Source organism: Schistocerca piceifrons, chromosome 5 (assembly GCF_021461385.2).
Source record: "Schistocerca piceifrons isolate TAMUIC-IGC-003096 chromosome 5, iqSchPice1.1, whole genome shotgun sequence".
NCBI lineage: Eukaryota > Metazoa > Arthropoda > Insecta > Orthoptera > Acrididae > Schistocerca > Schistocerca piceifrons.
The window spans coordinates 126,484,168-126,500,019 of record NC_060142.1 but is presented as its reverse complement, the minus strand read 5'-3'; positions in this window follow the sequence as shown (position 1 = coordinate 126,500,019).

Genomic DNA, 15,852 nt, shown 5'->3' with positions numbered 1-15,852 from the left:
TTCTAAGTGGGACAAGCAACTGCCAAATAGTGGGAAGAATATGCTGAAAACACTATAATGAGCTGATTACACTACATTTCACGAAAAACCAAATATTTGTATAATTTTCAAACAATCTGTCAGTGAAGAAGGTGCTGACAAAATAATGTCATCACACGAAAGAAGCAAGGGAAATTAAGTGACTAACAACAGAAGTGAACGAAATACATACCAAAGAAATCAGCAGCCCAAATGAGCCAACTTCTTCAGTTTCTTATTTGCTTTCTTGTTGTTAGAAACTACGTCTTGATTCCAATATTTCAGCCTGTAAACGAGTCTCACTTTAACAAATAACTTGATTAACAGCAGCTTAGTTTCTTCACAACATCCAGGAGGAAAACTTGGGACAGCCATCAACAAGTTCACATATAATTCACCACAGTTTTTCTTGTGAGAATGTTCATCAAAAACTGAAGCCATCTGATTTTCACAATCCCTAAAAAATAAACAAATATTTTCACTGCAAATAACCAAGCTTCCAAAATTGTCTTCGTAACTTTTGAAATGGCAATAAAATTTGTCATTTGCATCTAAGTCCTGGCTGTTGTCTACAAGTAGATTCCTGCACTTGACACAATTATGTAAAGAAAAAAGTTTCTTCAAGATGTAACCAAACACATATCTCATACTGTTTTGTTCTCCAAGGTCTGCTGGAACTTCCACATTTGGTAGCTTTGTTGCAGAACTTGTATCACTACTGCATAACAACTGTGAGACCTTTAATGTTTGAGCAGATTTCATGTCCAGTATTGCCTGACCCCAGTCAATTCCTTCACAATTACTGCTTGCCACATTAGAATAATTTATCAGTTTGCTTAGTGTACAGTTGTTAAATGCAGCACAAAACTGCCTTGGAGATGGGTTGCTGCAAAAACCACCTCTCTGCCTTATAGTTGAAAAAAAGTTTTCCAATGTGTCTTGGTTAATTTTACGTGAGAATAAGTACAATTTTGTTCCAGTCAGTACCTCGGCAGCAAGCATTTCCAAAGCACATATATTGCTTAGAAGCCCCTTTACACATTTTATCCTCAGGGAGTAATCTTTTCCATCAGAGCCTACAAATTTCCAAGAGTGAATCCATGGCTTCATCACATGTAGAACATCCAGATGCTCTGAATCACTCCTAATACAGTTCCTTAGATGCACAGGCCCTTTCACACTGTATGTATTAAAGATATCAAAAATGTCATTAACTTTCTGACAAAAGTCTGAAGTGCCAGTTGCAGATAATGGCATACTACCACAAAACACAAGTGTGTCAATACCAGCTGCCACTGTATGGCTTAACACACGAACTGCAGTACCCACTTTCATTTTTGAAAAAGCTGGCAGTTCGACAGCTTTTTTAGTCAGCTTGGGAGCTAACTTGTATTTCCTGTGCAAGTCATTTGAATAGAGCTGAGAAATGTCCTTCCAAGAAGCAGTACCAACCAAACCATCATTTGATGTATGAATTATGTCATACCTAAATAGGTTGTTTCTGATGCTCTTAAACAAATGTGGGGTGTCATAGAAGAAATAGATCTTCTGCTCCTCATATACCAAACTTGGATTGTCTTGTGTAATTCCCAGTCTCTTTCTCCAGTCCACAAAATTTGAACCCTGATCAGTCACACAGGTCTTCACAACCAAGCCAATTTCCTTAAGTCTTTTGACTACTTCATAAAATATAGCAGTCAAATGAATAGCTCCCACTGTTCCTTTACAAAAACAGTAAAGCAATGGTTGTTTGAAACATGAAAAAATGCCATTAATCATTATCACCAACACACTGTTGGCAATTTTAGCTGTGCGTGTAAACCCCAAGTCCTCAAAACCAATAACAGTGTCAGAAGTGCTGTCATATGTCAAATTTGCCATTAGCGACATTTCATCCAATGACATATTCACAAGTTTATCATTATCAGAAAAATGTTGCACCTTTTGCTTTAAAAGATGGAATATATTGTCACTTATCCCACATTTTATTTGTATGCCTTCCACATACCTTTGTAGTGTACGCACTGATGGAAGCATAAAACATTCTGATAAAAACCTGTATGCCTGAGTGCTGTAATATAGTAAATTTAGAGCAAACAGCTTATTTTCGTCTTTCCATCTTGCAGCACGTTTCTCTTTCAATGGCATGCTAATCTGGCTTAACAACAAGTCAAGGGCATCTTTTTTTAAATATCGGGATCCTATAGTCTTTAACATTCGTTTGTCCTTGTTCACTTGCTCCTTCTGATACAATTTCTGTCGCTGTCTGTAGGCACTTTCCTTGTCCCGTAATAGTTTCGCTGGAAGTCTAGCGATTTGCACATTCTGACACTTCACACGCTTTTGCAAGACACGAACAGCTGCACTTAATCTAACCACTTCATCGTCAAAGCAGGTCTGTGTTGACGATTCACACGAATCTGGCACTGATACATGGTGAGCTGAACCAGCTGCTTCTGTGTCATAGGACTGTTTTACTGCTTTAGATTGACTGTCGAATCTTTGTGGCAGTTTCCTCTTCATCGTCAGCTGAGGTGGCTTATTTGGAATGTCAAACAGGGTGGGTACTGCATTCCACACGAGTTTGTTGTTGTCTGCGTTCATGAACTGGTTTTGTTCGAAATGTAGCGAACAAAACCTAATATTACTATACAGGTACACTGGGTCTTTCTTCATGAGGTCTTCTCGCCTGCTATTAACAAGCCATTTTCTGCTCCTAAAACGAAACATTCATCATTTATACACATATAGTTTGCAGGGTCAACAGAAGCGTCCGATCTTACCCGTCGGCTTTGACCCGTGACGTAAGCGTGTTGTGGTGTGTGACGTCATTACGGCGCGGAGTTTGATTTGCGATTGTGGCGTGTTTGTAGATGTCTTGTTTTTGTTCGTCGTGCTCTCTGGTGGTGTGTTCATGGTTTTCGTTTGTTTCGTGTGGTGGGGTCAGTTTTCTGTTGCTCAGGTGTTGGATTTGAAGCGGAATTTCTATTAGTGAGTTAATGGTTAATTTAATGCTCATTGCTGTACGTCGGGTGAGTTTGTTATTGAGTGTATTTGGTTGTGGTTTTTTGTTCAGGAATGGATATGAAAGACCGCCTTAACAGTGTTCGGTTGAGGGCGATGATGGGGGAGACAGCTTTAGAGCTGATTACATTTCTTCAGCTATTTGGCTTAATTGCCAAGGTCGTGAAGTGCGGTGTGTGCGGTGAACCTATGAAATTGGTTAAAGTTCCGGACTCTCGGACCAGGGACGGATACATGTGGTGTTGCCGGAAAGATGGCGTATGGCGTTCTGTAAGGCGTGGTACCTGGTTCGAGAAGTCTAGATTGGCCATGCGTGAGATTGTGCTTATTACGTATTATTTTTGTTATAGTTGCGGGCAGAGTTTTTGCGCGTTTGAGACTGGTGTGAGTGAGAGGACTGTTTTAGACTGGTATTCCTTTTGTCGTGAGGTGTGTTCCGAATTTATTAAGTACAGGGGTAAGTTGGGTGGGCATGGGGTGCTTGTGGAGGTGGATGAGTCGCAGTTTGGTAAAAGGAAGTATGGGAGGGGGAAGTCTGTGGCTGGTCTTTGGGTGTGGGGGGCTGTTGTTCAGGGGGGTGGGGGTACTGAATGTGTTTTTAGGGTTGTGGAGGGGAGGTCGAAGCCTGAATTAGTGGGGTTAATTGAGGAGTATGTAGAGCCGGGGTCCACAGTAGTTTCAGATGCGTTTTCTTCATATAGGGGGTTGGGTGAGAGGGGATTTAATCATTTAGTAGTGAACCACAGTCTAGAGTTTAAGAATTATGATACTGGGGCTTGCACTAACACAATTGAGGGGATGTGGGGAGCGGTTAAGTCAGTTCTTGGGAGGGGGAAGAGGCGCTCTTCCAACCTTCAGTCTCATTTAGATGAGTACTGTTGGCGGAAGTGTGTCCCAGAGGGCTATTGCATTCTTCGGGTTTTTTTAAGGGCTGTGGGTAAAATGTATAGACCGAAAGTGGTTAGGGTGGGCTGGGTAGGTGGGTGGGTGGTTTATTTTGTTGTATAGTGTTTGTGTGTTGTATTTTGGAGTTGTGGGGGAGGGGGTTGACGTTTGGGTGGGTTGGGTTTTTATTTTAGTTCAGTATTTTTTCGTTGGTGTGTGTGTGTGTGTTTTTGTATGTGTGTGTGTGTGTGTGTGTGTGTGTGTGTGTGTGTGTGTGCGTGCGTGCGTGCGTGCGTGCGTGCGTGTGTGCATTTGTGTGTGATTGTGGTGGCCAATCTAGTTTGTGGAGCTGGAACTTTTTTGAGGTAAGTTCCGTTTTTTTTTTTGTTAGTTATGTATGTTTTGTGTATTGGGTATAGGTTGGAAACATCCGATCTCACGCGTCGGCTTTGACCCGTGACGTAAGGGACCTACACATTGATCTGTAGCGTAGCCCTGAATACGAGGTTAGGTTGGGAGTTTTTTTTTGGAATGCGGCCGCGGCAGCGGCCGCCTATGATTCGAAAATATTGATTTGACACTAATGAACATGTATACGTAATATGAAGCAATTTGATGAACATATTGATCTGTAGCGTAGCCCACTTGAGGTTAGGTTGGGAGTTTTTTTTTTGGAATGCGGCCGCGGCAGCGGCCGCCTATGATTCGAAAATATTGATTTGACACTAATGAACATGTATACGTAATATGAAGCAATTTGATGAACATATTGATCTGTAGCGTAGCCCACTTGAGGTTAGGTTGGGAGTTTTTTTTTGGAATGCGGCCGCGGCAGCGGCCGCCTATGATTCGAAAATATTGATTTGACACTAATGAAGCCTGTGGGGGGATGGGGGGGCACTGCAGACTCCCCCCACCGCATAACGACACATGATGATCAAATTTTGAAAAAAAATGAAAAATTTTTTCCGTACCTGCTAAACTGCATAAGTGCCGATGTATGTAGGTGTAAGGGAAGCTTTCGTTTCTTAGTTTTCTATTGGGGGATGTGATCGGTAGGTTCTGTTGAGCTATATAGGTTAAGGGAAGTGTCCGATTATGGATAGGAATGTGTTTTTTGGTATTTGGTCAGTTTTGTGATGTTGATTTATTTCGTTGTTTTGCGTGGTTTTGCGTGGTTTTGAATGGCGGTCGGTGGCTACATTTCTGTATATTTAGTTTCTCCGCACCCAAAAACCCCAAATTTCCCACGCTTGTCCCGTTACAGTCATTAGGCTTTTTGTGAAACTTGTGTATTTCAGTGTTTACAATACGTATGCGATGTTTTTATATCCGCCATATTGGAATTGTTTATAGTCGTTTCCGCGGTATTTGTGACGTCATGGGTCAAAGCCGACGGGTAAGATCGGACGCTTCTGTATTTCCAGTTTGCAAGTGAATCCTGACGATACAGTTTAGTAACATGATGGTTATACCTCTCAGGATCCTTAGGAAACCTAAAAAAAGACAGCTTTGGTGTCTTCTTTCTGTTGTTGGTGCAATTTATTGCGCTACAAACGCTCCCGCCAGTAAAAGCCATTGTAAAAATCAAAATAAACAACCACTATTCTCCTTCACGATCGCGCCGAACTCACAGTGTAACCTACCAGCCGCTTGGGGCGCTGCTGGCGCTGTAGGCAACAAAATCGAGGCGAAGTGTCGCGACTGTTATATTAGACTGTGCTACCATTCAGACGTTTGCAGCACGAATTTGTCTTTGAGATTATACGAGCAGTAGCAAATGCGAAAAAACTGATCAAGTATGGTAAAGGATATGTAATGGAATGCCCTGCATTTTTCCAGTTTGTGTACGACATCTGTACGTAATATGCATCAAAACACGTTGGATGCTTGTTCATTTTATAATATATGTTTTTGGGGATGACCTAGTAGTTTTATTTTGTATTATGAAAAATGCGTTAAATATGGGAAAGTGCATTTAAATGTGCCGCAAACAAAATATTAGGCAAAGTCCCACGTCTTTCTGTTACCACGATAGTTATTTTTATTCGCTGTGTTCCACAACTGTCAACAAAATTATCGCTTTTCAAGCTAATGTAGGTCTCAGACTGCTACAAATAAACTTGTTAATTCAGCCAAAGTTTCTACGGAAAATGAGGGAGGGGGTTAAATCCAGTATAGTACTGTAGCCCAGATATGTGCTCTTGTCCAATGTGCGTTACTGATATACTTAAATTCTGATCGTTGTTGTTCTGTAAACAAACAGCTATACGCCAATCACATCTTCCTGTATGTAGTTTCTCAAAATCCAGTTTATTTTTATGTGATCTTTTGATAAAAAGAGGTGAATGAGCTAAGAAATACAGGGATCTCCTAATTGTAACACTGCTATAGATGCAAGTCATTAATTATCAGTGTGTATCAGGTACAGTTGAATGTGGAACAAAACATTTGAAGCAAATCAAAGAGTTTTAGGTTAGTTTCAACTATATTTTTTAATGTAGTAGGCAGTCACAATTTTCTTCCGTATTTTAATATATATATACTACACAAGGAACCAAATGGTGCATGGCGGAGGGTACCTTGTACCACTGCAAATCATTTTCTTTCCTGTTCTACTCGCAAATAGAGAGAGGGCAGAAAGGCCATCTATATGCCTCCATACAAGCCCAGATTTCTCATGCCTTATAAATTTTCTCAATAGTGTTCTACAGAAAGAACATTTTCTTCTCTCCAGGATTTCTCACATGAGTTTGCCAGGCATCTTCTCAATAGTTTGTACTGTTCTCCAGTCTCCAGCTGGGTGCAGTCATTTTCAAACCACGATATTTCGAGGGTGTTCCTTGCTGTCATCTTCAGGTGATACCTGCAGACTGAGCATCTCCGTTTTTGGAAAGGATGGGGCCCCTCCACACCCACACCAATGTGGTGACCAAACCAAAAGTTCTACTGTCACCTCCGTATAACATGTTAGTTTTTGAATCAGGAGTCACAGGATGCGGGCTGTGATGTTATCCATGCATCTGGGTAAGATTACTCATTTACATAGTCCATGAGGAGATAGAAGTGGTCGAAAACCATCAAAGGGTAGCAGTTTCTAAGGGCAGAGGAAAAAAAGTGCCAATGCAAGCGCCAAGGGGATAAAACCTCTGCAACAGTAGGACAGGTAGCAAGGGCAGTAGCGGCTTGCTAGCTGTGACAGAGCATGAAAGGTGAGGTAAGATTAGTGTGAGGTATCGTGCATCGTTACCTATGTTGCTACGTGTTCGTTAAAGCTGGGTCAGTCCGGGTGCTGTGGCTGGGTGCGTGTGGATTCTCCTGGGCCCACTGCAGTGGCTTCCTCCCTGTAACAAGGAATTCAGTGTGGCAGTGCATCCGTTGCCATTACGCCCTCTACTGCGCCATGTTGTCAGTGACTTCGTACAGCTTCATCAGGCTGGTACAGAACAGCGGTGGCCGGCCGCCGTGCAGCGTCCTCCTCTACTGTACGGCACAGCCCTTCAGCACCTGAACCTCGAGCAGCTGCATTTGGTCAGTGAACTGCGCCGCGTCAGCGTTGGAGATGTGCATGCCGTTCCCTCACACTTCTGCAATGAGGGCTGCCCTTTTGTCTTCTTGGTCCCTTTCGGGGGCCACCCCTGCAGCGGTTGGCGTCGCCACTGGTGCGGCGGTTGTCTTTTTTGGACCTTTCACCTGCGGTGCTGCTGGGGCAGCCGCTGGGATAGGCACGCAAACATCCTTCTGTGAGGTCGCAGGAGTGTTCGCAGGTACTACTGCACGGAGGCCTTGGGCGAAGACTGCGTGCAGTTGCCTCAAGGCCTCTTCCTTCTCTGCAACCATGGTAGCTGCGAAGACAGCCCTTTCTGCCACCGTGACGGATTTGAAGGCTGCAGTGGCCTCCTTCACGGCAGTGCCGAGATTGAGGCCACAGTTCTTTTCAGCGGTGCGAGCTGCTTCCTGACTGCCCATCTCCTGGCGGTCGTCCCCACTCCTGGCAGGTGTAGCTGCTTCTTGCACTGTCCCTCAGCTGCGCCATGCTTGTCTGCACCCTACATCGTTGCCGATGTCATCTTCTCTTCTTCCGCTGTGTTGGTTCGGCCATAGCTGCCTCACCACCTTCGGCACGGCTGCAGTTTGAGAAAGCTGGGCAACTGGCGACGTGCGGGCCGCCACACCGGACACAAGTCGGCAGAACGTTACTACCATGGTCGCAGGTGCGCCTGTCGTGCTCGCCTGAGCACTTGACGCACCGTGCCACGTCACGGCAATACTTTGTGATGTCGCCCTCGCCCTGGCACCTGAAGCACTGGGGCTGGGGGTCCATGGCTGTCGGAAGAGCTTCCATTGTAACTGGGAAGCCCAACAACTTCCGCAAGTTGAAGATGTCGCTCCCGCCGTTGGCCGTTTGCACCTAGGTAACTCCCTGAGGAGTGCCTTCGTCGTCTTCATCCTTCCTACAGAAGACGCCTTCTCATGTGCCTGCTGCGCGTCGACAATGTTGTCACCCACTACGTCCTTGAGCGCCCTGTGGTCGGCCACGTTTACAGCTCGAACGCAGAGCACCGAATCTGTCTGTATCGACAGACTCGTAGACCACCTCATTCTTAGCGCATTTCATCATAATGTCGAACAGCACTGTCCACCCGCCTTTGCACTTGACGTACAAATGGGGGACAGGCCATGACTTGTCTTCTTGGAGCTTTCTTGCTTGGTTGGCAGACTCAGTGAGTTGCACAACTGACGGACCCTTTGTAGCAGCAGGTTACCTCTGCGCATACTTCTTTCCCATGCTTCGGGGCGCAGAACACGACAATCTGCAGGCAGTGTGAAAACAACACAGGACAATTTGCTTCCAGCAGCGCCCATAGCACAGAAACCTCTTCACAAGCCCTCAACGTCGAGTAAGCGTAGCGCACAATGGCAGCGTTGCGCTTGCCTCTCTAGCTCAGGCTGCTCTTGAGCGTCTCGGTTCCCATTGCCGTTGTCGTGGTGGCAATTGCCCATGTATTTTTTTAAGAGGCAGTGGACTTTCCCATTAGACCTTCTGTCTGAGCTAGGTTGGTTTGAAATGATGTTGGTAATGCTTGTGTTATGTTGTGTGTGATTTGTGTTTGTTGGTGTGTGCATGTGGTTATACTCTGAAATGGCGAGTTAAAATGTTCTTTGAATGTTTGTAATTTACATGTAGTGGGTCAGAGCCCAGGGCAGAGATGAGTAAGTGGGGCGAAGCTTCAGAAGAAGCATAGGAGGATTGAGTTTTTTGCTGTATGAGTTGTGTTATGGTGGGCATGTTTGTGTTATGGTGGATGACTCTGTTTGAGGCGAACCATGGAGTGGCAATGATAATCCTGAGAGCCTTGTTCTGCAGGATCTGAATCTTTTTTAAGTGGGTGTCTGCTGCCATACCCCAGACCTCACAACCATATAGTAATGAGGGAATAACCACCATCTTCCATATAAGTAACTTAGCTTTGGTGATCAATCCATTACCTTTTATTAATGGGTATAAATTATAAATACTACCCGAACCTCGATTACACATGTCTGTTATGTGGACGTTCCACAGTAGTCACATTTTAGGCCGAGATATTTTACATCATTACACCAGGGAAGGTTTCTCCCATCTATGGAGACTTGACGGTTTGGTGGTCCACTCCTGGTTGTAAACATGATTGCGTTGCATTTGTCCGCGTTGATTTTAATTTTCCAAATGTTGCACCATTAAGTTATCTCCTCTAGGTGCCTATTTAGGTTCATCGTTATGTAATTTAGGTTCGGATGAGTGGAATAGACAGCAGCAAATAACGCTAGTTATGTGTTGGGACGCTTGGGGATATCGTTTGTATAAATACTATAGAGGATTGGTCCCAACACTGAGCCTTGGGGGACACCTGCTTCTATAGTCTTAAGCCTACTTTTATATTTTACTAAGCTTACAAAGAATTTTCAGTCTACTAGGAAGGAAGCTAGGATTTTTGTGATGTGAAGTGGGCATTTGTATTGGTGGAGCTTATAGATGAGCCCGTTATGCCTGACTCGATCAAAGGCTTTTTCAATGTCAAGAAACACTGCTCCCATGCTGTCTCTGTCTGCCCTTGCCTTGCAGACCTGCTTAATTACTCGGGTGGCTTGTGATATGGTGCCATGCCCAGCATGAAAACCAAATTGCTTGGGAATGATAATGTTTTTATCAGTGAGGAAGGAATGGAGTGTTTGTAGGATTAAGTGTTCAAGGATTTTGGCTTGGAAACTTAGCAGTGAGATAGGGCAATAGTTTTGAGGGAAGAGGGGATTTTTGTTTGGTTTAGGAATGGTGATGACTTTAGCTGTTTTCCAGGGGGATGGGAAGTACATCAGTTTCAGACAGGAGTTGTATATCATTGTGAGGAAGAGGAGAGCTGGGGGAGGTAAGTTTTTAAGTTGTAGGGGCTTTACGCCATCAGGACCGGGTGACTTAGCATTGCTGAGCCCTTGTATAGCTGAGCAGACTGTTTGGCAGGTGACAGGTATGAAAGACGTCGTCGGCACTCTCCGCAGGATTCTTGGGAACTCTCTCTCGACTTTGTCTTCATGGTTGTCCGCCTCTTCGTCGTCGACGATGTGTTTCTGGAACTGGAGCTCCAGTGAGTTTGCCATGGCCTCCGCCTTATCTTGTGGGTCATATACTAGGTCATTTTCTCCATGGAGTGGTTGCATACTCCTTGGTTTCTCACGTCCGGATTTAACAATCCACCAGAACTTCTGGGAGTTGTCTTTCATATCTCTTAGCATGTTTTCCCATCAGGTACTCCTGCACTCCACTAGTTTGATTCTGAGCTCTTCAACTAGGCTGTACATTATTCGCTGATCGATCGGATCACGATAGGCCTGCCAGCGGCTCCTGAATCTCCTTTATGTACTGATACATACACGGTGTTGTGCAGTCGTGTCTGCTGTTGATGGTTTTGATGTAGAACAGGGAATTGGTTATATGTGAGAGCAGGGGTTGGCTTAGGTGCTACAGTTTCTACTTTGTGTGTGGTATTTGCTCTCATTTGTTGCGTCATGGTTACCCATGCTGTGCATTTCCTATAGTTGGCTGGGTGCACCCCCTGGCAGTGGACGCACTTTGCCAGTGTCGTACGTGGTTTTGTGCACAGGTTGCTAAAGTGATCTCTAGCGCACTTAACGCAGCGGGGGTTTGCATGACAATTTCTCGAACCATGATTAAATCTCTGGCACCTGAAGCACTGGGTAGGGCTGTCTGATTTTCTGTAGGATTCGATCCTACACTGAAAGTCTAGGAGGCGTTTGACTTTGTATATGGAATCTCAGTTTGGACTCCTGGAAATGGTGACGCAGAAGATGGGCATTTTTCCAATCTGCTGCGTCCCATCGCATCCTCTGCCTTTTTGTATGCGACAGTGTTGTGGACTTCGTAATTTAAGTCCCGTATCGCATCCTTGACTTGAATTTTTTCTGCTTCAATTGGGAGATCTCGTACAATTACTTTTACGAACTGTTTTGGATCCAGGTTGTAGGTATGATACTGGATGTTTCTTATGTGGAGACATTTTTTGATATATTGGTAGTCGTCTGTTATCTAGCTGGATTTTAATATTGTCCTTCCTGTATGAACACAGGATTTTGCTTTTTTGTCCTGGCTTTAGTTCTGATACTAGGTCTAAGTACCCCCGCGTCATGTAGCAGATGATGGGGGGGTACTTTGTATTTCTTTTCCTGTGGTTTTGAGGTGCTGGGGGGAGGGGGGGGGGGGGGAGCGTCTTCCGCATCATGAGTAAGAATCTCGAATCAGTTGGCAGTAGGTATTGTAACCTCCATGTTTAGGTCCTCACATCTTGAGGTAGGGGGGTTTCAGCAGCTGCTGTTAGGTCCTCTACGGCCTGATGTTTAATCTGGCTTGTTTAGTGTTCGCGTCTGTTTTCACGGGTTTCTCTGTTTTGTCGACTTGTCCTGGCTGTGGTAGCCTAAAGGGCTGCCACAGCGGGGTGGGTTAGTGTCCTACCCAGGGGCGGTAAGCTCAGAAGTTTGGCCTTGGGAAAGTCCACCAGCCTCCACGCGGGGTATGTCAATTACACCTTCGTTAACACCGCAAGGTAGCCGGTGCAGTGCTGATCGTAGCATACACAAGCGCGGGACACCGTGCAGCACCACGGGCCCTGGCTTGGAGTAATCCCTATTCTTGGTGGATGCAGAGTGGGAGCTCTGCTGCGTGTTGTGCTGGTGGCAGGAAGAACATGACAACTTTGCGAGCTAGCCAAGCGCATGCATCTTGAACAACCTCGTGAACACAGACAAGTTTTGCTTTTGTTCCACACTCGTAAACGAGCGCACAACAAAACACCTAAATACAATGGTGAAAGCTCTCCATCTTTGTTCTAGACCACAGTCTGAACAAAGGCAGTAACGTCAGCAGCGTTAGTGCACGTGCGTCCGAGCAGGTCGGCGTCGCGGCTCGGGGTCTTGAGCGTCTCCGCTGAATCTCCACCCCTTTATACCCTGATCACTCCCCACCCCTTCCCCTGCCTCCTGCCGTATGCGGCGCTGTGTAGAGGGCTGACTGTGAACTGTGGACCATCAGATGTCCAGTGGCCTCTGTCGGGTGCGGAATTCACTTTGGTCAGTGCTGTGCTTTTAGTTAGCTGAGTGTTGAGTCCCAGGCTTTGCTGAGATTGAACCTGGCGTCTCTGTTGATCAGCCCATTAGCTACACGTATTTCAATCGCCTTCTTCAGAACACAGTTCCAAAATGATGAGGCCTGCTGTAAAACTACTCTGAAGAGACTTCTGTAAGAGGCTGAGCTATTGATTTTACACAATAATTTTACTCGCATGGATAAAAAGTTCTGTTAACTTGACACATCAAATTTGTATAAAATCCTAAGATTTTCATAACAGCCTCCATCTCCATAACCAGTAATGGTACCAGTATGTAATGGTATGATGTACTGTAGCAGCACATTAAAAGTGTTTCAATTGAATTGATTCTGCATTATTTCTCTTCCCCATGTCCTTGGCATTAATGTTGCCAAGTTATGTTCTTGTATGGTAATTAGTTTCCATGTTATAACATGTTAAATATAGAAAGTATAACCAACTGATACTTTTCCTTGATGACAATATCAGTTCCAGTGTACAACTGAATTTCAAAATCTGTGTTGTGGGGCTAAAATCCATTACTGCAGTTATCTTCTTTTGCTGAAGTTATGAATTACTTCATTTGTAATACAGTTTCACAGTATTTGTAGCTGCTTATGATCTCTATGCTCGTGCATAATAGATGTAGCACCTGCATACGGAACTAATCTTTGAATTTGGGGAGCAGTATTTTATGTCATTTACCTAAATCAAGAAAAGAAGACATCCCAGTACAGAGCCCTGGCTACCCTGTATTACATATCAGTAATGTTAGATCTCTCTCTCTCTCTCTCTCTCTCTCTCTCTCTCTCTCTCTCTCTCTCTCTCTCTCTCTCTCTCTCTGTGCGCGTGTGTGCGTGTCACTCATCATTCTTAACAGTAAAAATTGATTCCTGTTAGATAAGATTGTATGAGATCATGAACAATTATCAGCCTATTTACCCAGACATTTTCCCAGAGTATTTACCATCTCTCTCTACAAGCATGTGGTGGAGATTAGTTAGAAAAATGTCTATACTTGCAGATGGAGGACTGTCTGTACCCACAATTATGTGTTTCCTTTTCCATCTATAGTTCATCACAGAAAGTCCAATGACATATTCAACAGGTAAAGAACTTACAATATGGGGCAGCAATTATTCCAACTTTTTGCAAATATTGAGACACCATCATAAGGCCTGAGCTTCCTACTGAAAGATGAGGAGAAATTCTTTGTTAATGGATGCATAATAAGGTTCTTCTTTGGTATACCAGTGCTCAGTAATAACTGAAACATCTCATTTATTAACATATGTTATGATGTCCTAATCATTGTGCATAGTTCCAAGGCTTGTAAAATTTTGGTTGATAATCTTGAAACTACTTGGATTTGTAGATCATATCTGCAGATTTAACTCCGAACTGTATATTACCTAAGTTTACAGGCTGCATTGTCACTACCTTTTTCTTTTCTTTGTTTGAAGCCATAAGTATCCTCATTAAGCAAAGCAGATGTACTTGTCAAACTGGTAAGAGGCCACACATGTAAAAAGATAATAATAATGATAATTTTTGTGGCGGCGTTCGTAGCGACAAACAATTCACTGTAGAAACGGCTTACGAAGTCACCGCCACACTTTTAATAGCGGGCCGACCGGTCCGCTGGAACAGTGAACAGAAAGATGAAAACCCAAACACTCTGATTAAATAAAAGTCGGTACTTATCTTTATTAACGAAGATACAGAAACACAGTAGTGAACTCGGTGTCTACAGAAATCTGTCTAGTTCGAGTCGGAGCGGCTAGGTCAGCGTCGGCTGACGACAAACAACAACTCTGCTGCGATGAACACACAACTGACTAGCAAGTACACAATTCGGTGGCGAGTATACAACTGAGCGGCGAATACAGAACTGTCCTAGCGCTCGCGACTCCAGCGCTTAAGAAACCAGAAGCCAGCGGTGGCGCGCGCGCAGACTTGCGGCGATTTCCTGTCTCGCTGGCGCTGCTTATGCGGACGGCGTCCGGACTTTGATGCTGCCAACCTTTTGGCAGCGGGCTCGGGTGGCATTATTGGCTAGGATATAACAATAATTATAATAATGACATTTCAAAGCAGTTCCTGACAGCTGAATGTAGAACTTTTGTTTTAGGAGATATTAAGTAATATCTATGAATGCTGTTAGTTTTGTGTCTTCAAGGTATATGCTGCTTCATTGATCATAGCAACAAACAAGCCTGAGATAGCAATACTGTGATATTACCTAAAAGGAAATTGATGCACTGGGTGTGAAGTGCACAATTTACTCTACCAACAGGTATTCCAGAAGATGGCCTCACACAGTTCTATACCATCATGAATATCTTTGTGGTAAATACATCAGTGATATATTCATCATTGACAGAAAATTGAGTCTCATTTTTGCTTAAAGTCCCTATAATGGCAGTTGATCAGACCATATCTGAAGAGACAGCTATGAACTTGCACTTTCCGTATGAGGTAGAACTACCAATTATCAGAATTCTGAAATTTGGATCTTGTAAACCTAGAGTTGATCTAGCAAAACAAGTAAGAAGTGGCATGTGTTCTACATCACAGATGGGGAAAAGAAAAGGTTGGTGTAGTAGTTATAGCACACAAATAAACAGTGGCTAGGAAGTGTCTGTAATGACTGTTCAAAGCTATGTAGATTTAATTCCTGTTTTAAGTAATTTGCATTATTTCATTGTAATGATTCCTACTGTTATCCATTAATATCAGAATGTCAACAACCACTTTGTTACTTTAAAATCTTCACAAAGTTCACTGTGGTCAACACAAACCACCAACCCTGTGCTTTCAAGTGTCAAATATTAAAACTAATAAGATTTACATTCCTAGGCCCCTAATTTTGAAAACTGGACAACCTCACCATGCCAGCAGTGGAACAAAAAGTACGCCACACACATGACAGGTTCAATGTAAGCTCTCCTCTCCCAGAAATTCGTACCACAGACGTGTTGGGAACACAGGAAACTGCACCAAATATGCAAATATAATTCCACAGTTTAGTTTCCAAGTATTTGAGCAAAACTAGTTCTGGCATGCCCAAGTTTATCTCACCTATGCACTGCATCTTTTCCTTAATTATAGTAAGCTTTGCAATAAAATTTGTACAAAGAGTTCTCTGAATATTCTTTGCCTACAGCCAGTGAGTGCATAACCTAGTGTGCCACTCAGATGGGTTTGCTTGTGTATCAATACAGTTGCCATGTTTGATTCTGGAGCGTTACATAAAATGTATTCCCACATCCCTCAGTGTTAACATTTT